This window comes from Chlorocebus sabaeus, chromosome 2 (genome assembly GCF_047675955.1).
Source record: "Chlorocebus sabaeus isolate Y175 chromosome 2, mChlSab1.0.hap1, whole genome shotgun sequence".
Classification (NCBI taxonomy): domain Eukaryota; kingdom Metazoa; phylum Chordata; class Mammalia; order Primates; family Cercopithecidae; genus Chlorocebus; species Chlorocebus sabaeus.
Genome location: NC_132905.1, coordinates 64,015,036 through 64,039,881, shown reverse-complemented (window position 1 = coordinate 64,039,881; position 24,846 = coordinate 64,015,036). Strand labels below are relative to the sequence as shown.

Here is a 24,846-nt window from a genome sequence, read left to right as displayed (position 1 = left end):
GGCTCAGCTGCCCTATCTACTGACCATTCCTGAAATTCACCAGGCATAAGCCCACTTCACGGTCTTTGCTTTATTTTCCTCCATAACACTCACCACCAGCCACCATTCCATATATCTCTCCACATACATAAGATTCATGAGAATAGGGGCTTTGTTTTGTTCACAGTTGCACCCCCAATAAGAGTAGTTCACATGGATTACACCCTTGCTATGTGCCAGTCTATTTTTAAGGTGTTTCCTGTATTCATTTATTTAACCCTGAAAAAAAGCCCTATGATGTGAATCTTTTAGTTGGCTATTCCTATAATAATGTTGCATATCAAACTACCCCAAGACTCTGTGCTAATAGAAGCAAACATTGATTTCTCCCTCTCTCATATGTAGTCATTTGGGTTTGGCTGATCTTGGCTGGGCTCTGCTGGGATTGACTCAATTTCAGATCTACTATGTGTGTCTTTTATTCTTCTAGGACTAGCCTGTTTGATGTTGGAGGTTTGGATAGAAGCTACTGTTTTCTTAATTGAGACAGAACATTCTCTTCCCACCTCTTTAGTTTCCTCTCATTCAAAAATATGGAGTTCATGAAAAATGATAAATTATAATTTAATTAATACAAACTAAAACTAAAGACTAAAAAACTATTCTTTTCTCAGACTTGCCTACCACAACCTTGATTGGAAGTCTGTTTCAAAAGATGTAAGGCACCAATGACAGCTCTTCAAGGCAGAGGTGAAAATTCTAAGACAGCCAGTTGAAAACAAGAGAGACCTCTTAAGGCCTAGGCTAGAATTTGCACATTTTCACTGATATGTATATTCCACTGGCCAAAGCAAACCATATGGCCAAGCCTAATATTAGTGGGGCACGAAAGTATCAATTGCCCCTGGCTGGGGGAGGAAGTGAACAGTCACTGAACAGTAATCTAATTTGCCACAAAATATGTAATGCTATATCCTTTTCTTTCCTTCCTTCTTTCTTTCTTTCCTTCCTTCCTTCCTTCCTTCCTTCCTTCCTTCCTTCCTTCCTTCCTTCCTCCCTTCCTCCCTCCCCCTCCCTCCCTTTCTCTTTCTTTCTTTCTTTTATTTCCTTCTTTCCTTTGAGACAGTTTTGCTCTGTCACGTAGGCTGGAGTACAGTGGCACAATCTCGGCTCACTGCAACTTCCGCCTCCCAGGTTCAAGCAATTCTCCCTGCCTCAGCCCCTGAGTAGCTGGGGTTACAGGCACGTGCCACCACGCCCGGCTAATTTTTGTACTTTTAGTAGAGACAAGGTTTTGCCATGTTGGCCAGACTGGTCTCGAACTCCTGACCTCAGGTGATCCACCCACCTCGGCCTCCCAAAGTGCTGGAACTACAGGCATGAGCCACCGTGTCTGGTCTTTTCTTTCATTTTTTTAAAAAAGATGTGGAAATCGAGGCTCAGAGAGATCTAATAACTTGTTCACATTTATACTGCTAGCAAGTGACAGAGCTGGAATCCAACCAAGTTGGAGTCAAACCTCAAACACCCAATACATTAGGCCAAAGGGTTTGAACTGTCTGAGCAGGCAATGCAATACCATTGAAAACTCTTAGACAAAAATGGAACATGATGGTTAATCAACTGTCCCCCAGCAGCAAGCAGGATGCACTGCAGAGGGAGAGAGGAAGGGCCCTCAGGGTAGCCACAAAACTTCAGGCCAGAATTGATAAGGGGTTGGACTGGGGTGGTGTCAAAAAAGAAAACAAAAAAACAATAAAAATAAAACCAAATAGGAAAAGACATAGGTGAGAGCCAAACTGAAGGACATTTTAAAAACATTTTCTTCTTTATAAGGTATTGAAATAAAAATTTATGATTGCTGTAAAAAAATTCAAAGACCAGGCTTTGTGCCTACTGTAATTCCAGCCCTTTGGGAGGCCAAGGCGGGAGGATCACTTGAACCCAGGAGTTTGTGACCAGCACGGCCAATATGGGGAGACCCTATCTCCACAAAATATAAAAATAAATTAGCCAGGCATGGTGGCACACACCTGTGGCCTCAACTACTTGGGAGACTGAGGTGCAAGGACGACTTGAGCCCTGGAGGTTGAGGCTGCAGTAAGCTGTGACTGTTTCCACGGCACTTCAGCCTGGGCAACAGAGCAAGACCCTCTCTCAAAAAAAAAAAAATTCAAGCAATACAAACAGAGGTGTTTAAATAAAAGTTTTCTCTGTTTCTTCTCTTCAAAGATAAGCTCCATTAATAGTTTGCAGTAAATTATTCCTGAATTTATCTAAAACTATAAGACATATACATCTACTAATTTTTATAAGAAATGTAAAAATTTTTTATTCTACTAATTTTTATAAGACATATATCTCCACCCGGGCACAGTGGCTCACACGTGTAATCCCAGCACTTTGGGAGGCCAAGACAGGCGATCACCTGAGGTCAGGAGTTCAAGACCAGTCTGGCCAACATGGTGAAATCCCATCTCTACTAAAAATACAAAAATTAGCTGGGCATGGTCGGCACCTATAATCCCAGCTACTTGGGAGATTGAGGCAGGAGAATCGCTTGAACCTGGAAGGTGGAGGTTGCAGTGAGCCAAGATCGCACCATTGCACTCCATCCTGGGCAACAAGAGTGAAACTCCACCTCAAAAAAACAAAACAAAAAAAAACACACACACATCTCCTAATATTTTAAATGTGCTTTTTAAATGTTTTCTGACCAAACTACTGTTTGTCTCTTGCTTTGTATTGTATAACAGAATGTCAGGGCCAGATTTCTATGTCAGGACATAATACTGTCCTCATTCTTTTCAATGGCTTTGTCACTTGCTGTTCGATGTTGGACTAGTTGTTTAACCTCTCTGAGACTTGGTGTACTTAATCTCTAAAATGGGGATTAAAAATGTACTGGTCACAGAGAGCTGTTGTGAGGATTAAATGAGTTAATAGATGTAAAGCATCTTGTACAGTGACACATATTAAGTGCTCAAAAATGTTAGCTCTCATTGCTGTGAATAGCTCCATGTCTGACTGTACCATAATTTCTTTAACCAGTTCCATGCCTATGGTTACTTATGTGATATAATGTTTGCAAAGGTGGCCACAACAATTCCACCATCCTTATACACATGACTCCTTGTGCAGTATGATTTGATGTTTTTCTCATGAAGAAATGGAATCTATTTCTACTTTCCTTGAATCTGAGCTGGCCATGTGACTGCCTTTGATCAATATAATACAGGGAAAATGACACTATATTATTTCTAAGCCTAGGTCTGAAGATATCTCACTGCTTTTGTTTTCTTTCTTTTGGAGGCCATCATGAAAGGAAGCCTGAGTTAGCTTACTGAAGAAGCAATATGGAGGAGAACCAAGGTACTCAAGCCAACAACCCCAACCAGCTGTCAGACATGTGAATGAGGCCATAGAGTTCTAACCAGTTTGCTGACGGGCTCACTGACAGCAAATGTAAGAGTAAGCCAGGAAAGACCACTTGGAGCAGAAAAGAGCTGTCCCAGCTGAGACATGTCCAAACTGCCAATCCACACAAACATAAAATAAACTATTGTTGTTTTAAGCCACTATATTTTGGGATGATTTTGTTAAGCAGCAATAGAAAGCTAATACACTTAGGTTCTTAGTGCATGATTAAAACTTTTGCCTGAAATCCTAGCACTTTGGGAGGCCAAGGCAGGAGAATTGCTTGAGCCTAGGAGTTCAAGACCAGCCCTGGCAACATAGCAAGACCCCATCTGTACAATAATAATAATAGTAATAAAAATAATACTAAATTAAAAATGAGCCAGGCATGGTGGTGCATGTCTGTAGTCCTAGCTACTCAGGAGGCTAAGGTGGGAGGATCGCTTAATCACAGGAGTTCAAGGTTATAATGAGCTATGATCATGCCACTGCACTCCAGCCTGGCCAACAGAGCAAGACCCTGTCTCAAAAGAAAGAGAGAGCGAGAGAGAGAGAGAGACTCACTCTAATAGCCCAGGTTGAAATGCAAGCTCCATCTCCAGCATGTGACCTTGGGCATGGTCTGTGATCTCTGTGAACCTGAGTCTCCTCATCTGTACAGCGAGATACTTTTGGTTTCTGCCTCATCAGGCTGACATGAGGATTAAGTGAGATGATGAACATTCAGTGTGTGGCACAGTGCAATTACTCTCAACATCTTAACTGTTGCTCCTGCTGCTGTCGTTTGCAGAAAGACTAGCCTGAGAGTTGTGATGTGGGGGATCAGGGAGAGTAAGAGTTAAGGATAAATGTTAAGTCCACAACTAGGTGAACACTCGGGATGGGAAGCCTCTTGAGACGGGAGACCTATATGAGGTTGGCCTGGCAGATGGCAGGAGTTGGGTTTCAATTATGTCCTGCATGAGTATTAGGGTTGTATATGTGTGCCCAGGTGAGCCCTCTGAATGAAGTCACAGATAGAGGCCAGAACTAGGAAGAAGAATGAAGAACTAATGCTGTGAGAGAGGCTGAGATCAGAAAGGCAAGAAGGCTAAGCAATGGGAAATATCTTCATTACTCAGATGAAAACCCAGCTTATCATTACCTGAATGCCCTGCCCACATCTCCCACCATATTTCTTCCTCTTCTTCCCTTTATTTGCAGTGCTTCAGCCACCATGGCTTCCTTCTTCAAACTTGTGATGCTCTTTCCTGCCTTGGGATGTTTGCACTTACTGTTTCCTTCTCAAAGGGACCTTCTGAACCACTCAGGCTAAAGTTCTATACTTCACAGCTACTTATCTTTTCCTTTCGTAGCACTTATTGCTACCTGAAATTACTTTGTTTATGCATTTGTTTACCTGTGCATTACTTGCTTCTCACTTTAAAAGGTGAGCTCCACCAGTAAGCACCTGGTGTATGTCTTGCTCATAACACATCCCTAGTACCTAGCACAGTGTCTGGCTCATAGCAAATGATGCATTGTTGTGAGTTAAACAAATGTGAATACAGTTGGGAAAAACAAAGCCACGAGAGCCAAAAAGATACGTTCAAGAGGTAGGTAGAAGTAACTTTCATTTCCTGAAAGATGACTTCTCAGAAACTTTGGGATTATCTTGTATAACCTCCTCAGTCCACAAGTGGGGAAATTGAGGCCCAGAGGTGAGGAATCACCAGTTACAGGATACTGAGAGAAAAACTGTTATGGGTTCCCAGGCAATTGGGATCAGATGTCACAAGCTGCCTAGCAGATGAGGTCCAGAGAAGGCCACAGCCACCTCCCTGAGGCCATCACGATAAGTCTGCAGCCACCACCAGCCCTAACCTCACGTGGGCAGGAGATGCCTCTTTGGGAGCAGAGGTGCTAGTCAGCTGACAAACTGTGAAAGGAGGGCTGTGGAGTGTGGAGAGGCCTATTCCTGAGACAACCAGCTATTCTGAGACAGCTAGGGATAATGGTTGGTACTGAAATAACCTGGCCTCCTCACCCTCATTCCAGTGCTCACACCTCTGTCCCATCAGAGGTGAGACTAACACTTGAACTCCTTTCAGCAACTCCTAGATGCTTCAGCTTTTAGCAGGGCCTGCAAAGGAGAGGTTGATCATCAGATGGAGCTCTGTCCACTGGGGGCTCACAGTCTGATGGAGGAGACAGACTGAGGTCCTCAGGTTACTAACTGATAGTGCCTGGGTTTGAGGGAGTTCAACAGAGAGAAGACCCCAAGAGGAAAGGATCCCTGAATTAGTTCAATCGGCATACAGAAATTATCCAGTCCATGAGGTGACAGTAAGAGAAGTAACTGCCAGTGCAAAGCGAGGGAGGCAACACAGCTAAGTTCCAGGAATTGTTTGCAGTCTTAGTGGGTGGAAGCTTCCGGAATTTGAGATGAGAGTGGCAAAATAGGAGGCTGGAAAGGAGGGTTTGGCCAAATTATGGAGGACTTTGAATGTCAAGTGAAGAGTTTGGGCTATGGTTGGTGCACAAAGAGGTCCATGGGAGATTTTTGATCATGAGGAGACCATGATGAACTTTGCATGGTAGAAGGTGCTCTGTGACTGTTTTGGGGAGGTAGCTCGGGAAAGGAGAGCGGGGGTGGGAGGCAGATAGAAGGGGAAAATACACTATACTTTGAAGGCAGAGCTCTAGGCAAGACTTCTGTAGGAGGAAGGAATTGGGCCTTGGTCTCTTGAGACCTAGTATCCTCACTTCCCAGACTCCTGCGCCATGCCCGTTCTAGGGTCCAACTTTCATTCACTTCTTCCGAACTCCAAGTTTGAATAGGAAGTGTTGCTGAAACCCTAATTTTAAACGAGGGGGTCAGAGCAAAAGGGACTTCAGCTCCCAGAATGCTTGGCTCTACAGCTCTGCAGGTCGCGCATGGTTCTTTTCAAGAAAGGAGGGGCCAGCTGGGTGAAGTGCGGGAAACCTGGGTACCGCCATCTTAACTTGGATCAAACCAACTGTTCACCTAGTGGGAGGTTCGTATTCTCTCTGTTGTCATTTGTTAACACTATTGAAATAAAAGGCGCGTAACTATTGCAAGTCTCCTTATTCTGCTTTGCGTTGGGAATTCCTTCCATTTTGCACCCTAGGCCAGAACTGAATCCCTAAGGCTACAATAGGACAGCCCAGCATGGCCGCACTCAGCTAGATTCCTCTGGGGGCGGAGTCGGAAGCTGTCTCGCCCCGCCTCCTGGTGGGAGGGGGTTTCCGCTTCCGGCAGCCGCGGCTGCAGCCTCGCTCTGGTCCCTGCGGCTGGCGGCCGAGCCGTGTGTCTCCTCCTCCACCGCCGCCATATTGTCTGTGTGAGCAGAGGGGAGAGCGGCTACTGCCGCTGCCGCTTCCACCACAGGTACCTTGGGAGTCGCCAGGCGAGGTCGTTAGAGGGTGGGGTGGGCGCAGGATAGGGCAGCGGAGCGCGGCCGCCACTCACGCTTCCAGCAGACTCCCGAGCGGCCCGTCGCCTTCCCCTGCCCCCACCTTCACACATACACCAACCGAGGCCCCTGCAGCCCATCTGGGAGGCCCAGGGCCACCCCCCAGGGCGGAGGGCGAGGTTGGGGGGCAGAGGCCGATGTGAGGGTGGGAATCGGCTGCCGGAGTCCAGCTTATTGCATAGGAAAGGGCCGGACTGGGTGGGGACTAGGGGACAACTTGGAGGAGGGGGTCGTCAGAGGGGGAAGGGAACTTGAGGGGTGGGGCCGCAGTGGGGTGCTGGGGGAGGGTGCGGAGGGAGTGGTGCCTGCTGGGTAGTGTGCGGTGAACCCTGCGGCGGAACTAGGCAGCTGGAGTAGGGGCCTTCTTAGAGTCCATCTGGGCGGGGCTGAGCTTCCCACCTGCAGAGTGGGTGCGAGGTGGAGAGAACCCCAGGCGGAGTTGCTGGGGAGAAAGTGGGAAGGGACCAAGACGTGGGGCAGAGCGTCTAGAGTTGGAGTTAAGGACTAGTTAGGAGTCTGGATAGAAAAAGAGGTGTGGAGAGAAAGCTTGGCTAAGAGTATACATATGTTGGTGACCTTTTGAAAGTGTAGGACTTTTCAATTTTGTTTTTCGTTGTGTGTTTTTGCAGTGTTGGAACATTTCTAGATTAAGCAGGTGATGGGTGGAGCTTCTGTAGTTTGTTTTGGGGAAGCAGAGTCAGGGTCAGGAGAAGTTGCATCTTGACTATTGCTTTGTGTGGAGGAAAGAGTTCTGAAAAAGAGATAGCAAATTATTTGGGAAGACTTGATTACTTTTCAACTGTTTAATTCTACGAGAATGGGATATGAGGAGAGGAAATGAAAACTAAAAAGGGAGTCCGGGCGTGGTGGCTCACGCCTGTAATCCCAACACTTTGGGAGGCCGAAGCGGGTGGATCACGAGGTCAAGAGTTCGAGACCAGCCTGACCAACACGGTGAAACCCCGTCTTTACTAAAAATACAAAAATCAGCCGGGCTTGGTGGCGGTCGCCTGTAATCCCAGCTACTCAGGAGGCTGAAGCAGGAGAATCGCTTGAACCTGGGAGGCGGAGGTGGCAGTGAGCTGAGATTTGCCAGTGCACTCCAGCCTGGGGGACAGCGAGACTCCGTCTCAAAAAAAAAAAGAAAAGAAAACTAAGAAGGGAAGATTTTTCCAAGAATTGGAGACTTCATGCCATCTAAGGAGTGCAGTATAGGCCCAGTGATTAAAAACCACACTGCCTAGGTTGTCAAATATCAGGGCCATTGCTACTTAGTTGTGTGACCTAAACTCTCTAAGCCTGTTTTCCCGTTTGTAAAAGGGGGATGATGGTATTTTCTAGCTTGTGAGTTTATGGAGAGGAGTAAATAAGACAATTTGTGTCAAGTGCTTACTACAGTGTCTGGCAGGTGGTAAGTGTAGTAAGTAGCTTTTACCTGTCACTGTAAAGGGACTAGCTGGTATATTGGGGGCTCTTCTGTTCTAGGTAAAATTTATAGTCAAGAATTTGACTGTAGACAGGGCTTTAGAATATTATCTTTGTAGTTGTAGGTTTTTGTTGTAAGTATTTGGCTTTACTGGCTTGGTGAACCTGGGGCTGAAAGTCCAGTACCAATACTAGTTCTCCTCTGTGGTATTCTCAAAAGTTCACCTGCAGTCTTAAGCAGGGCACGTTTTTGTCCTTCTGTGACTTTGAAATTTTTGGCTTTGGTTTGCTATTGGGGGAGGGTGTATGACTTGAATGAAAGATTGGAAATTTGCTTAGATTGATTAATCAACTCATTACAAGGTTAGGTCCCCCTGAGGTGACTTTTCTTTAAAAACAAAACAATGCCTAGTTATGTACTTTTTTGTGGAATACAGAGAAGAGAAATACACATTTAAGGAGGAGCGTGGGTTAGTTTCTAAGTAGTTATGGGTGAAGTGCCTTGCAGTTTGAGGATGAAACAGGTAGCAACTCCTTTTCCATATTGCGCATTTAGTTCCTTTGCCTACTCACTCATCCAGAGTGAGTCCTTGTTTTTACTATTGTCTCTATCTCTGAACATAAATCTTTGTGTTACATAAGTAAAGACATATGTATGTATATATACTTTACTTCACATAAGTAAAATTTGTACACCTTTACTTCACACTCTTAAAGAAAGGGATGATTTTCTTTAGGAAGTGAGTTTAATCCCTTCCATAGGGGCTGGGCACGGTGGCTCACGCCTGTAATCCCAGCACTTTGGGAGGCCTAGGGGGGCGGACCACGAGGTCAGGAGATCGAGACCATCCAGGATAACATGGTGAAACCCCGTCTCGACTAAAAATACAAAAGATTAGCCGGGCATGGTGGCGGGTGCCTGTAGTCCCAGCTACTTGGGCGGCTGAGGCAGGAGAATAGTGTGAACCCGGGAGGCGGAGCTTGCAATGAGCTGAGATCACACAACTGCACTCCAGCCTGGGCAACATAGCAAGACTCCATCTTAAGAAAAAAAAAAAACCCTTCCATAGGAGTTGGATTTGTAGTAGGCAGAATTACATCTCCCTCTTCCCAAGTTGTCTATACCTTAATCCCCAGAATCTATAACTACCCTATGTTACATGGCAAAAGGAACTTGGCAGGTGTAATTAAGTTTAAGAATCTTAAAATAGAAAAATTATCCTGGATTTTCTGGGTGGGCCCAGTCTAATCACATGAGTCCTTAAAAGCAGAGAACTTTCTCCAACTGGGGTCAGAGAAATGGGCAGAAAAGGAAATCAGAGAGATTTGAAGCTTGAGAAGGACTCCATTTGCTTTTGCTAGAGAGGACCACATGAAAAGTTATCAGAAGGAATGTGGGCAGCCTCTAGTGGCAAAGACCAGTCCCTGGCTGACAACCAGCAAGAAATGGGGACCTCAGTCCTGCAACCAGAAGGAACCTGAATTTGGCCAACAACCTGATTGAGCTTGAAAGTGAATTTCCCAGAGTTTCCATCAAGGAATGCAACCTTGAGACACCTTGATTTTTTGGCCTCATGAGACCCTAAGCAGAAGACCTAGCTAGCCAAGCCCACCCAACTTCTGACCTAAGTAACTGTGAAATAATAAATTTGTGTTATTTTTAGCCACTACGTTTGTAGTAATTTGTTATAGCAGCAGTTGAATACTAGTATAGATTTTGGTACCAGGAGTGGGGTACTATTACCTAAAAATGGAAGTGGCAGTAGATAAAGGTTAGAATAATTTTAAGGGTCATGATAGAAAAGGCCTAGAACACAGGAGGATCACTTGAGCCCAGGAAGTCGAGGCTGCAGGGAGTGGTAATGGCACCACTGCACTCCAGGCTGGGTGGCAGAGTGAGACCCTGTCAAAAAAGAAAAGGCCTAGGACAGACTTTTAATAGCAATATGGGTGTTAGTGACTCTGCTAATGAGGGCCCAGACAGAAGTGAGGTCTTTCTTATTGGAAACGGGCAGAAAGGGGACCCTTGTTACGTAGCAGCAACTAAATTTAGCAGAATTTTATCCTATGGTTATATGGAAAGCCAAATTTGTAAGTGATGAACTTGTATATTTAGCTGAGATTTCCAAGCAAAGTATTAAATGTGCAGCCTGGTTTATTTGTGAATGTGAACTTTAATGGAGTGAACCCCTGTGGAATACTTCCACAGCCTGTTAGGTTCTTGAGAATTTTATGCCAACATAAACAATTCTCTTTTGGATTGAAAGAGACAGAAAGTAATAGGGCTGTTGGACCCCCCAAATTCTACTGATAGGAAGCAGACTGATAAAACTACTCACATGTGAATGTGTTGCTTTTCGTAAAAAAAGAAGGGTGACTCAGACGGAGATAGGAGAGCCCAGAGGGGTGGAGCTAAAAGCTGGAGAGGATTTTTTCCCAGGCTTTGAAGTGGAATAGAGATTCCCTAGATTTTGAAACTACTTTGGACCCGTGGCTCTGTTTTCTTTTACATTTTGCCCGTTTGAACTGGAATGTTTATAACTGTTATTCTATATCTGTCTCACAATAGTATGTTGGGAGCAGAGAACTTGTTTTCTTAGGAACTGTGCCCTAGGAGTTGGACTTACTGTTTTATCCCCAGAACCTCATCCACACCTGAATAGATGAATGAGATTTGGGACTTTTGAAATAAGCTTTAGATGGGAAACCTTTGGGACCTTGGGATGGGATGGATGTGTTTTGCATTTGGGAGAGAGATGAATCCTTGGAAACCAGAAGGCAGACTGTTGTAAGCAGAATGGCTCCCCTATGATTTCCATACTATAAACCCTGGAACCTGAGTATGTTATGTAGATTTAATTAAAGTTAAGGATCTTAGGTGGATTATCTTGGATTTTCTGCGTGGGTTTATTCTACTCACATAAGCACTTAAAAGCAGAGAACTTTTTCTGGCTGGTGTCAGAGATGAGGCAGAAGGGGAAGTCCGAGATTTGAAGCATGAGAACGACTTAGCCTGCCATTACTGGAGGGGACCACATTGAAAGCATGAGAGGGGGAATGCAGGCAGCCTCTAGTAGGAAAGGCCAGTCCCAGCTGAAAACCAGCAAGGAAGTGGGAACCTCAGTCCTACAGCTGCAAGGAACTAAATTCAGCCAATATGAATGAATGTGGAAGCAGATTTTCTCCAGAGTTTCCAGCAGGGAACTAGTCCACTGGATACCCTCATTTAGCCCTTGTGAGACCCAGTCAAGCCCGCTGACTTCTATAAGATAATCAATTTGTGTTGTTTTGTTTGTGATAATTTGTTATGTCACAATGGAAAACAAATACAGGAGTTTTGCTGGTTTTATTTCAGAGTCTTTGGGATATTATTTTCTAGAGAACAAAGATAGCAAAGATTCTATAAAATGACTTAGTCCTGGAAGACTCCACGGAATAATGGTGTTGAGTGGAACCTGTACCTCTTTCTTGATGTTTGAATATTATTATTGTCCTTAGATGCAGTTTGAAGGGGCTTGATGACCAACTTAGTGAAATGTAGTTTCTGAAGATCTAGGATATTAATAGGATTCCTGTAAATAGGTGGTTTTTCCATATTTTGGATAAATGACATAATTTCTTCATTAGTTTTTATTGACTTAATCATGGTTTATATGACAGCCTTTTAAGGCTTATTTCATATTTTTTAGAGGAGATGGAAATGGATGATATATTTTTGTGAATTTGTAACTATCTCTCTGTTCTCTCACACCTCCCACCCCACCCCAGCTCAGCTAAAGTTGTAAGATCTTTTCTCCCTGTCATTGTCTGTTGAAGTTGTTGAGTTTAAGAGTCAGATCTGGGAATCATCACTACAGAATGGAGTTTCTAGCTTTCAAGAAAAGTCTTTTGTTTTTGTTCTTTAACAGTGTCCTATTGGTTGGATTCATAAAATATGGATTAACTAAATTTTAGTCAGATGATGAAGGAAATGAGACCATTTCTTTTGAGTTATTACCTGAATAAAAAAAAAATTACAAGATTAGCATTTCAGGGCATGAAAGACTTTAGAGATTATGTTTGACTTTGGGTTTAGAGTAAGGGAAATTGGACCACATGAATGGTTAACTGATCTACTAAGATATCTCAGCCCTAGAGCTAGTCTAGAATCCTGGTCCAGCCAACAGTCATGACTTTCAAACTATATTCCCTGAGTACCCTTTTCTACTGTTGGCCGGGCTTGGTGGCTCACACCTGTAATCCCAGCTCTTTGAGAGGCCGAGGTGGGTGGATCACTTGAGGTCAGGAGTTCAAGGCCAGCCTGGCCAACATGGTAAAACCCTGTCTCTACTAAAATTAGCTGAATGTGGTGGTGCGTGCCTGTGGTCCCAGCTACTCAGGAGGCTGAGAATCACTTGAACCTGGGAGATGGAGGTTGGTTGCAGTGAGCCGAGATCATGCACTCCAGCCTGGGGGACAGAGTGAGACTCCGTCTCAAAAAAAAAAAAAAAAAAGAGATGTTAACTGTCTGTAATATTCAACTGTATGACAGCTTTTGCATAAATATTTCAGTATGATTTGTACAAGTTAAGAAACTGAAAACCAGTATGATTTGTCATTGAATTAGGTAAGGGCTTAGTATTTTAAGGTAATAAATAATGTGATACTTGATTTGAAATGAGAAACTGGACTTTGATCTGTCACAATTCATGGGTAACCTGGATAAGGTTTGTTTCGTGAGAGTATTAATGTGTTCTTATACCTAAATTTCTTTGAACTTCTGAGATGGATAATTTCAAAAGTAGCATGTCATTTAGTTTATAGTGAAATCTAGGCCAGCCAGCTTTTCAAATGAAGAAATTCCTCTAGGATTATTAAGGAAAAGTAACTGCTATCATTGTAACAAAGGATGTATTTTCATTGGGTTATAGACAATTGGTAGTTTTCTTACACTGAGTGCTCCCAGATGTACCTTTTTTTTTTTTTAAACATGTAGAAGTCAAAGATTGAGTCTTTTTAAAAGTTTAAGGTGAAAGCACTCACAGTATCACAAGATACTGCTAGGAGTGGCATTTTAACTGGTTTCTACAAATTCTGTCTTTCAGTCTTAGATATTAAAAAACCGTTCTTAGCAACAGTTGCTATGGTGGGCAAGCTTCTTTACATTCATGGTGATAATGTTTTCTTGCATGGAAAATATTGTGTTATCTGAGGTGACAGTTTTAGGGTTAAATACCAAGGTACAAGTTAGGTTAATGTTTTATAATTTTTTATGTGTGACATCTTAAATGCTCTTATATTGGCTCCTCTTTTCTTTTTATACTTTCTTGTCTTGTGGGTTTTTCTGACAGGTTTTATTAGCTGAAACATTTTAATTTGCTTGGAAAAGTGAACACTTGGAATTTTCCTGAAGTTATGACTAATGCTTTAATGGGCATTTCTCAATTTAGCTATCTCATCAATGTTCTATAAATTTTAAGAAAGCTACCCTGTTTAAAATGAATGGATAAATTATTTTCCAAAAAATGGTATCATGTCATATCCAGAAGTACAAGATAGTCATTTTGGGTTATTGAATTCATAACCACTCAAAAGATGTTGTTCATTCAGCAGATCCTGAGTACCTGCTACATTTCTGGCAGGTATTGTGCTGAAGATCTCCAAACTGTCACTGCCCTCCAAGCTTAAAATTGAGTGACATTTTCTAATAATAGGCATATCATAGCACAACTTAGTATCTTTTGGAGGTGTTTTCTTATGATAACTCCTATTTGCTTTGTATCTTAGGTATAGTTTCTGAAACAGCTACAGAAATGAGAAGGGGGTAGAATAGAGAATTAATTGAGATTGCTGGTAGGGAGGGGAAGGCAGCCGGATAGTGGGAAAGAACTCCCACTTTGAGTTTGGGGAAGTTTACTTAACTTCTTCAAGTCTGGGAGTTCTTGTCTCTACAGTTGGGATAACAACTACCTTGGGCAACTTACTAACCTTCAGTTTCTTCATCTGTAACATGGGAATTAGTAGTACCTACCTCAGGATTTTTGTGAGCATTAATAACTAGAGTACCAGCTAGTATTATCATCTCAGGATTACTGAGGATTAAAGGAGAAAATTTATAAAATGTCTGGCATATAGGTGCCCAACATTAGTTCTTTCCCTTCCCTTTCAGAGAAAACAGTGTTTATTGCCAGTGCTGTCATTCTTCATTCTTTATTTTCATTTTCAGCTGCCAAGAGTTCTTATTTTTTTAATGAGACTTTTGACCTGTACTTCCTGTTTCTAATGTAGCCTGTTGGGTGGTATGAATTGCTGCCTAGGGGTGGATCAGTATGTAACTCACGCCCAGTGTAGATTACCTCAATTACTCGTGTACAGTGTCTGTTAGCTAGTCTTGGTGAGTCTAGGGTTCTTTTGCTTCTAGATAGAGAAGGTTATCTTCCCATCTCAGACACAGGAAAAGGTCTACCTTTGCTCACCTATAGACTTGTGAATATAGATCAGAGGTCTTATTCCCAGTGGTTCTTTTATCACAGTTTGGGAATTACTTGAATAGTGTGTGTTAGGGATGTGTTTGGAGAAGGCCACCTCCCTGCATTAACATCTTCTCTGTGTCTTGTTCTCTCAGGTAATCCACTAACTTGGCTTTCTTGTTTGCTTTGTATTATTAAGTGATAAACTGTAAGCAGACCAGGAACTTGTATTTATCGGCACTTTAAAACTTTTTTTTTTTTTTTTTTTTGAGATGGAGTCTCGCTCCGTTGCCCAAGCTGGAGTGTAGTAGCGCAATCTCTGCCTCCTGGGTTCAAGTGGTTCTCCTCTGTCAGCCTCCCAAGTAACTGGAATTACAGGAGCTTGCCAACCTAACCGGCTAATTTTTGTATTTTTAGTAGAAGTGGGGTTTCACCGTGTTGGCCACGCTGGTCTCGAAGTCCTGACCTCAGGTGATCCACCCACCTCAGCCTCCCAGAGTGCTGGGGTTACAGGCGTGAGCCACTGGCCAGTGTTTTGTGTATTCATGATTATATAGAATGGCTACAAATGGCCATCTGCTTTGGAGTTGTCTACCTTTTGTAAAAAAATGAAAATAGGCCGGGTGCAGTGGCTCGTGCCTGTAATCCCAGCACTTTGTGAGGCCGAGGCAGGCGGACTGGTCTGAGGTCGGGAGTTCGAGACCAGCCTGACCAACATGGAGAAACCCCATCTCTACTAAAAATACAAAATTAGCCAGGCGTGGTGGTGCATGCCTCCCCAGCTACTATGGAGGCCGAGGCAGGAGAATCGCTTGAACCTGGGAGGCGGAGTTTGCAGTGAGCCAGAATCTGTGCCATTGCACTCCAGCCTGGGCAACAAGAGCGAAACTCCGTCTCAAAAAAAAAAAAAAAAAAGAAAATAGACGGCCGGGCGCGGTGGCTCAAGCCTGTAATCCCAGCACTTTGGGAGGCCGAGACGGGCGGATCACGAGGTCAGGAGATCGAGACCATCCTGGCGAACCCGGTGAAACCCCGTCTCTACTAAAAAATACGAAAAACTAGCCGGGCGAGGTGGCGGGCGCCTGTAGTCCCAGCTACTCAGGAGGCTGAGGCAGGAGAATGGCGTAAACCTGGGAGGCGGAGCTTGCAGTGAGCTGAGATCCGGCCACTGCACTCCAGACTGGGCGACAGAGCGAGATTCCATCTCAAAAAAAAAAAAGAAATAGACTATTGCCTAGCAATTAAAAGTATTCAAACATGTATTTTGCTACATAATTTATTGTAAGAAGGTTATCAATGGTAAATAAAATGTTTTCATTATTTGTTTCTATTTGTCTGTCTTCCTGACCAGTTCATTTTTCCTTCCAGTGAAGCTATCTTGACCTAGGGTTTTCTTTGTGGGTAGTTTTTGAATTTTTTTGTAGAGACGTCTCACCGTGTTGCCCAGGCTGGTCTCAAACTCCTGGGCTCAAGCAGTCCTCTTGCCTCAGCCTCCCGAAGTGCTGAGATTACAGTCATGAGCCACCGCACTGGTCTGAAGAATTTTTTTTTTTTTTTTTTTTTTGGGAGACAGCATCTCACTCTGTTGCCAGGCTGGAGTGCAGTGGCACAACCTTAGATCACTGCAACCTCCACCTCCCGGGTTCAAGCAATTCTCCTGCCTCACCCTTCCAAGTAGCTGGGACTACAGGCGCACGCCGCCATGCCTGGCTAATTTTTTTTTTTTTTGTATTCTAGTAGAGACGGGGTTTCACCATGTTGCCAAGGCTGGTCTCGAACACCTGAGCTCAGGCAGTCCACGCATTTCGGCCTTCCAGAGTGCTGGGATTCCAGGCATGAGCACCCGGCCTGGTCTGAAGAATTTTTAAACACCACAGCTAAGGACCTGAACATTCATCTGCAGCTACCTATATGCTCTTGTTACATACAGTTGTTATCCTAGTGGGTTTTTTACAGCCATCTTTTATGACTGTTTTTGGAAAACATCACATTGACCTTCATACATATTCAAAACTTTAGGCTTTGTTGCATCTGGAGCCCAACACTGAGGCCCACAGATGTCACCAAGCCCCAGCCAGCATGGTGGGGCTTGTCTCAGTTGTCTTCCTTTCTCCCTTCAGCAGCCACACAGAAAAGCTTTTCCATCATTTAAAATCTGATTTTTATACAATTTGTGGCCTGGTGGCCAGCCTATTCAGGTAAGAAAATAATGAAGAACCCTGACTATTGAAACTCAGTGTCCCACCCCTTCCTTGCCTCCAAATTTAAAGCAGTTCATTTTACTATAGTATTTTGGATAGGCTATAATAAATCAGTTTGGAGAATTAAGGAAATAGTATTAAATTTAGTGAAAAGAACCTATTTAGGCTTTGAATTCTAAACAGATCTGGCTTCCACCACTTAGTAATCCTGTTGTTTTTGGCAGATTATTTAACCTCTGAGTTTATTTCTAAAATCAGAATATGCATCTGATACTGTGTTTGGTTTATAAGAGGTATTCAAATGGTAGCAGCAGTTATTAAATTCATAAATGCTGAATTTTTCTTTAGATTACTGTATATCCCAAATGAAGTTTTCCATCTTTTGGTTCCAGAGGGTTATAGCCAGTGGAATAAAGTTTCACATTGTAACTTTATTTTGCTTGTGTGGCATGGTAAAAAGGTGTAGAGATGATGACTTCTGTCCATTTGTTATATTCCATATTATAGGAGACAGTACTGGAGTTCAAATTTCTCTTAGGTGTTTGGGGTAGAACTGTTAATCCAAATCAAACTGCTTGGATTTTCTTCTAATACCTCCCTTCATTGGAAGATCTCACACTGTTGCTATGTCATTTATGTCACATTGACACTCAGATCCCTTTTCTGGGTTGAAGGTGGAGAAATGTAATTCACACAAAAGGCCCAAATGCTAATATTTTATGTTTTACTGTACTTCCTGGTTTGTTTTATGGAAGTAATACTTACGTGTATTGCTTTAATTTTTTTGTATGTATGTATTTATTTATTTTGAGACAGAATCTCTCTCTGTTACGCAGGCTGGAGTGCAGTGGCATGATCTCAGCTCACTGCAACCTCTGCTTCCTGGGTTCAAGTGATGCTTCTGCCTCAGCCTCCCAAGTAGCTGGGACTACAGGTGTGCGCCACCACACCTGGCTAATTTTTGTATTTTTAGTAGAGATGGGGTTGTGCCATACTGGCCAGACTGGTCTTGAACTCCTGACCTCAGGTGATCCACCCGCCTTGGCCTCCCAAAGTGCTGGGATTATAGGCATGAGCCACTGCACCTGGCCTGTGTGCATTGTTTTTAAAAACAAAAATGTTGAATGTTTTGTAAGTAGGAATAAAAGCAGAAGGCCCCCAGGGGCCTATAATCCTATAAATGTTAGGATTTATAATCTCCTAAAGTTAAGTATCCTGCAAGTTTACACAAGCAATAACTTAATGAATTACCAAGTATTACTGAGAATATTTGTGTTCCAAATTCAGAGCCTTAATCAAACCAGAAAAAAACATTCTGTTGGGTTTGAACAGGTAGTTTTCTTATTTATTATGTGCTTAGAACCTTGGGACTTGAAGGTCAGAGAGTCAAGGGAACTGCCAAGGAGTTAGTTGCTACATATTTTTTTGTTTTTTTGAGCTATATATATTTCCCCACTTGAAAAAACAAAAACACTACTACTTATTTGGCATTAGTGTGATAGGTGAGAGAGAATGTTGTTGGCCATGGTTACCACCTTAAATTGACATGGGAAAAGATAAATCAATATGAAGTGGGGGAAAAAAACAATAACTTCATTTAATCATACATTTTTACCATTAACCTGTTTTCTTTTGGCTTATCCTTCTGAGCTAAGGTAAGGAGGCTTGGCTTGTCTTTGTTGTTTTTGTTTTTTTGTGTCAGTGACCTCCAAATAGATGATCTTCCAGATGAAATAGTTGCCTGTTAGTACATCTGGACTGTAATTGAAAGCTGCAAAAGATGATTGCGTATCTCTTGAAATAAGGGGAATTGTGAAATAGTTTTCTTAACCTGCTGCATGGATTTTGACTCTTCAGGTTGTGATCTCCCCAAGTTATTTAAACTAGAATTTCTCAACCAGTGTATTGTGTCAGGGTGTGTTACAGATGTGTTGAGATACTGGTCCCCTCCCACCTCTGGCCATTCATGCAGAATATAGCTTAGATACAGCATCCAAACCAGTGACCTCATATCCAGAGCAGTCTTGATCATTTACCCCATTGTGCCATACAATATTATTTTCTTTCTGTCTTGACTTTTAAAAAGACTGGGCCAGGCGTGGTGTCTCACACCTGTAATCCCAGCACTTTTTGAGGCCGAGGCGGGTGGATCACAAGGTTAGGAATTCGAGACCATCCTGGCCAACATAGTGAAACCCTGTCTCTACTAAAATACAAAAAATATATATATATATATTAGCCGGGCATGGTGGTGCTTGCCTGTAGTCCAGCTGCTCGGCAGGCTGAGGCAGGGGAATCGCTTGAACCCGGGAAGTGGAGGTTGCAGTGAGCCGAGGTGGTGCCACTGCACTCCAGGCCTGGTGACAGAGCAAGACTCCGTCTCAAAAAAAAAAAAAAAAAAAAACTGGGAACACTAATTTAGAAAGCTCAGTAATTGGATATCTTAACAGTTTTAAGATTCAAGGGGGTAAGCAATCTTAAAATAATCTTGGCTTTAAGTTTTTAAAGCCATTTTAAGGTACCTCTCTGACCCCCAAGTAATTCTCTTTGGACATGTGATTCAAAGGGTATGCTTTAAAATACAAGATTGTAAATGATTTAAGGTTGGACAGTAGTGAAGAAATTCAGTTCTTACTTTCTAAGCAATAATGTGAGGCAGAAGTAAAGTTCCCTTTTGTAAAACTGTTATCTCTACCTGACTAACTCTGAATGCCACTGTATTTTTTCTGAGGCTGACATTTTGTTAATCATTCATCAAGCTTGGGTCTCATACTCTGAAGCCTAGGATACATTGTCTTCTTGTCTTCCTTCAGGAAAGAATGGCGTATACTTAGTTTGAGCAGTTTAATTTTTTAATATTTATGTAAATCACCAAGTTAGCCTTCTTAGATGTGTTTCTATTTGTCTAACTCAGGAATTATTAATTTTGCTGAAGTTTACAGATTTCCTGAGCCTGTAATAATTTTTTTCTTCAAAAAAAATTACGTGTACATGCTACTCTATATACATTTACCAGATAGTTCATGGCCACTGATGTCATTGTTGAACTGCATTTTCAGTTCCATAATTTTTGTAGTCTAAATGAGAGTTTCCCCTGTCTTATTATGTATTTATAAATTTATGTATTTAGTATGGACCAGGGATTGATAGCTCAAATGCCTTCAGGAGTCGAGCCAATAAGGTAAAGGAAGAGTTGTCCAGGTTTACGTGTGGTATCTCCATTGGGTGTCTTTTAAAAGAGCCAGTTGTTGGACAGTCACAGCTTAGCATACCCAGGTGGTTTTTGTTAGTGCAGGAAGGAAGAACCGTTGTTACCAGACAGACAGACCTACCTGCCCTCCCTCCTCCTTTATTTCTTTTAAGAAATAGAAAGTTAAATTTTTTTTTTAGTGTTGGTAACTGTCACTTTGAAAAATATTAATTATGAACAATGTTAATACATAATTCAACTTAATACTTTTTTTTTTTTTTGAGACGGAATTTCGCTCTTGTTGTCCAGACTGGAGTGCAATGGCGCAATCTCAGCTCTCTTTAACCTCCATCTCCCAGGTTCAAGTGATTCTCCTGTCTCAGGCTCCCAAGTAGCTGGGATTACAGGTGCCCACCACCGCCATGCCTGGCTAATTTTGTATTTTTAGTAGAGATGGGGCTTCACCGTGTTGGCCAAGGCTGTCACGAACTCCTGACCTCAGGTGATCCGCCTGCCTCGGCCTCCCAAACTGCTGGGATTACAGGTGTGAGCCACTACGCCTGGCCCTGATTCACTTTGTAAAAACAGTGTGAAGGCCGGCACTGTGGCTTATGCTGTAGTCCCAACACTTTAGAAGGCTGAGATGGGATAATCGCTTGAATCTAGGAGTTCAAGACCAGCCTGGGCAACATGGCAAAACCCCGTCTCTACTAAAAATACAGAAAATTAGCTGGGCATGGTGGCACACACCCATAGTCCCAGCTACTTGGAAGGCTCAGGTAGGATGCTCACCTAAGCTCAGGAGTGTGAGGCTGCAGTGAAATGAGCTATGATCATGCCACTTGCACTCCAGCCTGGGTGACAGAGCAAGGTCCTGACTCTAAAAAAAGAAGAAAAAAAAAGTGAAAAACTTGTATACAAATGCACCTAGCAACATTGTTCATAGTAGCCAAAAAGTGGAGACAGTCCAAATATCTGTCAATCAATGAATGGATAACCAAAATGTGGTATATTTATACAGTGAATTCAGCCACAAAAGGAAATTAACTACTGATACTTGCAACAATGTGGATAACCTTGTAGACATTTTGCTAAGTGAAAGAGGCCACATATTGCATGATTCCATTTATGTGAAATGTCCATAATAGGCAAATACATGGAGACAGAAAGCAGATTTTTGGTTGCCAGAGGATTGTAGGAAGAGGCTGTCAGGAGTTACTCCTCTGAGGTACTGAGTTTCTTTTTGGGGCGATGACGTGTTCTGGAATCAGTAGTGATGGTTCCACAACATTGTGAATATACTAAAACACACCATTTTAGGGTACCAATTGTACCCTAAATGGATTTTATCTCAATTTTTAAAAAGTAGTATGTGAGCCAGATAGGAGATACGCACACAGAGTAGTCCTGTTCCCAGCCATCTGTGGGAAATATATTCCAAGATCCCCAGTGGATTCCTGAAACCACAGATAATACCAAACCTGATTGTCATCAGGTTGGAACACAGTTTTCTGTTCATGTCTTCCACCCACAAATTTAATGCCTTTTCCTTCTTAACTAAGCATTTATCACATACTGCAGTTATAACTTTTGCGGTTATTTATTTGTCCCTCTTCACATTATCACTGATAGAAGATTTGTTCTTACTATAGATCTTAGCAATTTCCGCATACAATTTTTTTCCCATATTAAGTCAAGAACTTTCACCTTTTTACTTAAAGGAAGCACTTTACAGCCTCACATTGGCATTTCCAGATTCTAAGCATCGCTACTCTTGCATTTTGGGGAATTTCTTAAGTAAAATAAGGGTAACTTGAAGATAAGCACTGCAATACTGCAACATTCAAGTAACCAAGAAGGCTACCAAGTGACTAATGAGCAGGTGGCATATACAGCTGGACAAAGGGATGATTCACATCCAGGGCGGGATGGTACGAGATGGTGCAAGATTTCATCACATTACTCAGAACCATGTACAATTTAAAACATGGCTGGATGCAATGGCTCATGCCTGTAATCCCAGCACTTTGGGAGGGTAACGTGGGAGGATTGCTTGAGCCCAGGAGTTCAAGACCAGCCTGGACAACGTAGTGAGAAACCTTTACAAAAAAAAAAAAAAAAAAGCTGGGAGTGGTGGTATATGCCCGTGGTCCCAACTACAAGGGAGGCAGAGATGGGAGGTAGAGGCTGCTACAGTGAGCCACGGTTGCACCATTGCACTCCAGCCTGGGTGACTGAGTGAAGCCCCATCTCTAAAAACAAACAAAAATAAAACTTACAAATTGTTTATTTCTGGAATTTTCCATTTAATATTTTCAGACTGCAGTTGACTGCGGGTAACTGAAACCCTGGGTATGGGGGTTAGCTGTGTTTGTGGTCCCAGTTTACAGTCCCTTGCTATAGAACAAAAGAATAGGCTGTGAATCTAGACAAATGTTTTCCAATCACTATCTTTGACATTGGGAAGGTTACGCAGTTTTGCCTTCCGTAAAATGAGAAAGACATTACTTAGGTCATGGACTTGCTGGTTTAACAGTGATAAATCTGGCTGGGCATAGTGTCTCATGCCTGTAATCCCGGCATCTTGGGAGGCCAAGGTAGGAGGATTGCTTGAGCTTAGGACTTCCAGACCAGCCTGGGTAGCATAGCAAAACCACATCTCAGCAAAAAAGAAAAAAGAAAGAAAGAAAAAAAGAAAAAAATTTAATTAGCAGGGGACAGTAGTGTATGCCTATGGTCCCAGCTACTAAAGAAGCTGAGGGAGGAGGATTGCTTGAGCCTGGGAGGTCAAGGCTGCAGTGAGCTGTGATCGTACCACTGCATTCCAGCCTGGGTAACAGAGCAAGACCCTGTCACACACACAAAAAAGATACATCCCAAGAATCGGTGACTGACATAGGCATTCACATAATATCTTCAGAATTGAAAGGCAACCAGTTTTACTGCCCTTGCTTCCAGCCTGTTCTATTTTTGTCAGTTTTAGGACAACCTACCTTATTAACTGTTGGTTGTTGATCACCTACAGAGATGATGGTTGTCTCGTATGTAACCTACCTTCATGGCAGTGAAGAAGGGAGTGGGAGAAGGGTGATAATCCTTATATTCTGCAGTTTTCTCACTTTAATCAGGTAGGTTAAATCACATATCCAACATCAGATGTAGGTGTTAGTGGTTCTAGTGTACTTATTCTTCTGCAACCTCATGATGTCTTTTAAATCCAAGATCCATTCAGTAACGGAGTGCTGAACTGTTTTTGTAGCTCTGTCAAGGCTTGTCAAGCAGTGTGCTCATCACATGGTAAATCATGCAGCCTGGAACCTCATAAAAGCTCCAAGAAACATCATTCACCCATACTGACTAGTTTCACATCTCTTTGGTAAGTGATAGCAGGAAACCTTTTTTCTCTGGTTTAAAAAGGATGGATGCAATAACATTTATAGGTAAGACTGAGGAGCATTTTAAAAATCAACCACAGGCAGGGCACAGTGGCTCGTGCCTGTAACCCTAGTGCTTTGGGAGGCTGAAGCGGTTGGATCACCTGAGTTCAGGAGTTTGAGACCAGCCTGGGCAATGGGGTGAACCACAGGGCTTACGCCAAGAGAAATAAATCAAAGTCCAAGTACTTGAATTCTTAATCTGAGGAGAGAGGTGTATGTAAACAAAATACATTCAGTGTGACAATGTCAGAGAGTATATGGGGTTGCTGTGGCCCTGTAGAAGAGGTACTTGGCTCATTTTGGAGAGAGATGGGAATGCTTCATAGCGGATGTAAAGTTTGCTGATTCTTGAAGGGTGAGTAGGATTTCTCTTAGCAGTATTGGAAGGCATAATCAATGTATAAAAGCAGAGAGACCTGGAGAGGAGTGGGAAGCAAGTTCAGTTTAAACAAATGTTTTGAAAAAATGTTAAGCTGTGCAGTACAAAGACATTAGGATAGAACAGGTTGAAACAATACTGATTGAATTTATTGGTTATGGGACCATTTATGGTTTTCATTTTTTGTGTCAGTTTTTGTTTTTTCTTCCTGAGAATCAGACTGGCATCTTGTATCAGTTTTCATAAATTATTTTTCTTCTGGGAATTTCAAGCTTATGGGCAAGAGTTGTTCATGATATTGTCTTATCTTTTTACCATCTGTAGGATCTGTAGTGATGTATCATTTCCATTCATTATACTGGACGTTTACCCTAATTTCTCTCACTGCCTCATTTTCATTCTTGATATTGGACATTTACCCTAATTCTCCCTCCCTCCCTCCTTCCCTCTCTCTCTTTCTCTCTGTCTGTCTGTCTTTTTTTGAGATAGAGTCTCACTGTATCACCAGGCTGGAGTGCAGTGGTGCCATCTCAGCTCACTGCAAGCTCCGCCTCCCAGGTTCACACCATTCTCCTGCCTCAGCCTCCTGAGTAGCTGGGACTACAGGCGTCCACCACCATGCCCAGCTAATTTTTGTATTTTTAGTAGAGACAGGGTGTCACCCTGTTAGCCAGGATGGTCTTGATCTCCTGACCTTGTGATCCGCCTGCCTCGGCCTCCCAAAGTGCTGGGATTACAGGTGTGAGCCACTGTGCCTAGCTGATTTTTTTAATTTTTACTTTTGTAGAGGCAAGATCTTGCTGTGTTGCCCAGGCTGGTCTCGAACTCCTAGGTTCAAGTGATCCACTCACCTCAGCCTCCCAAAGTGCTGGGATTACAGGCATGAGCAACTG

At 42.8% G+C, this 24,846-nt stretch overlaps 1 protein-coding gene across 3 annotated transcripts in view; it reads left to right on the top strand.

Moving 5' to 3' along the window:
• Window positions 1–6,668: 6,668 nt before the first annotated feature.
• Window positions 6,669–24,846, top strand: part of CSNK2A1 (casein kinase 2 alpha 1) — a 63,457-nt gene continuing 45,279 nt past the window's right edge. Inside the window, exons 1-2 of one of the 3 annotated variants that reach the window (XM_037993992.2) lie at window positions 6,669–6,787; window positions 23,397–23,513. The gene's annotated coding sequence lies outside the window, so the exon portion shown is untranslated. The remainder of the gene's footprint in view (window positions 6,788–23,396; window positions 23,514–24,846) is intronic. The other 2 variants (XM_037993991.2, XM_037993995.2) reach the window with 2 other exon arrangements.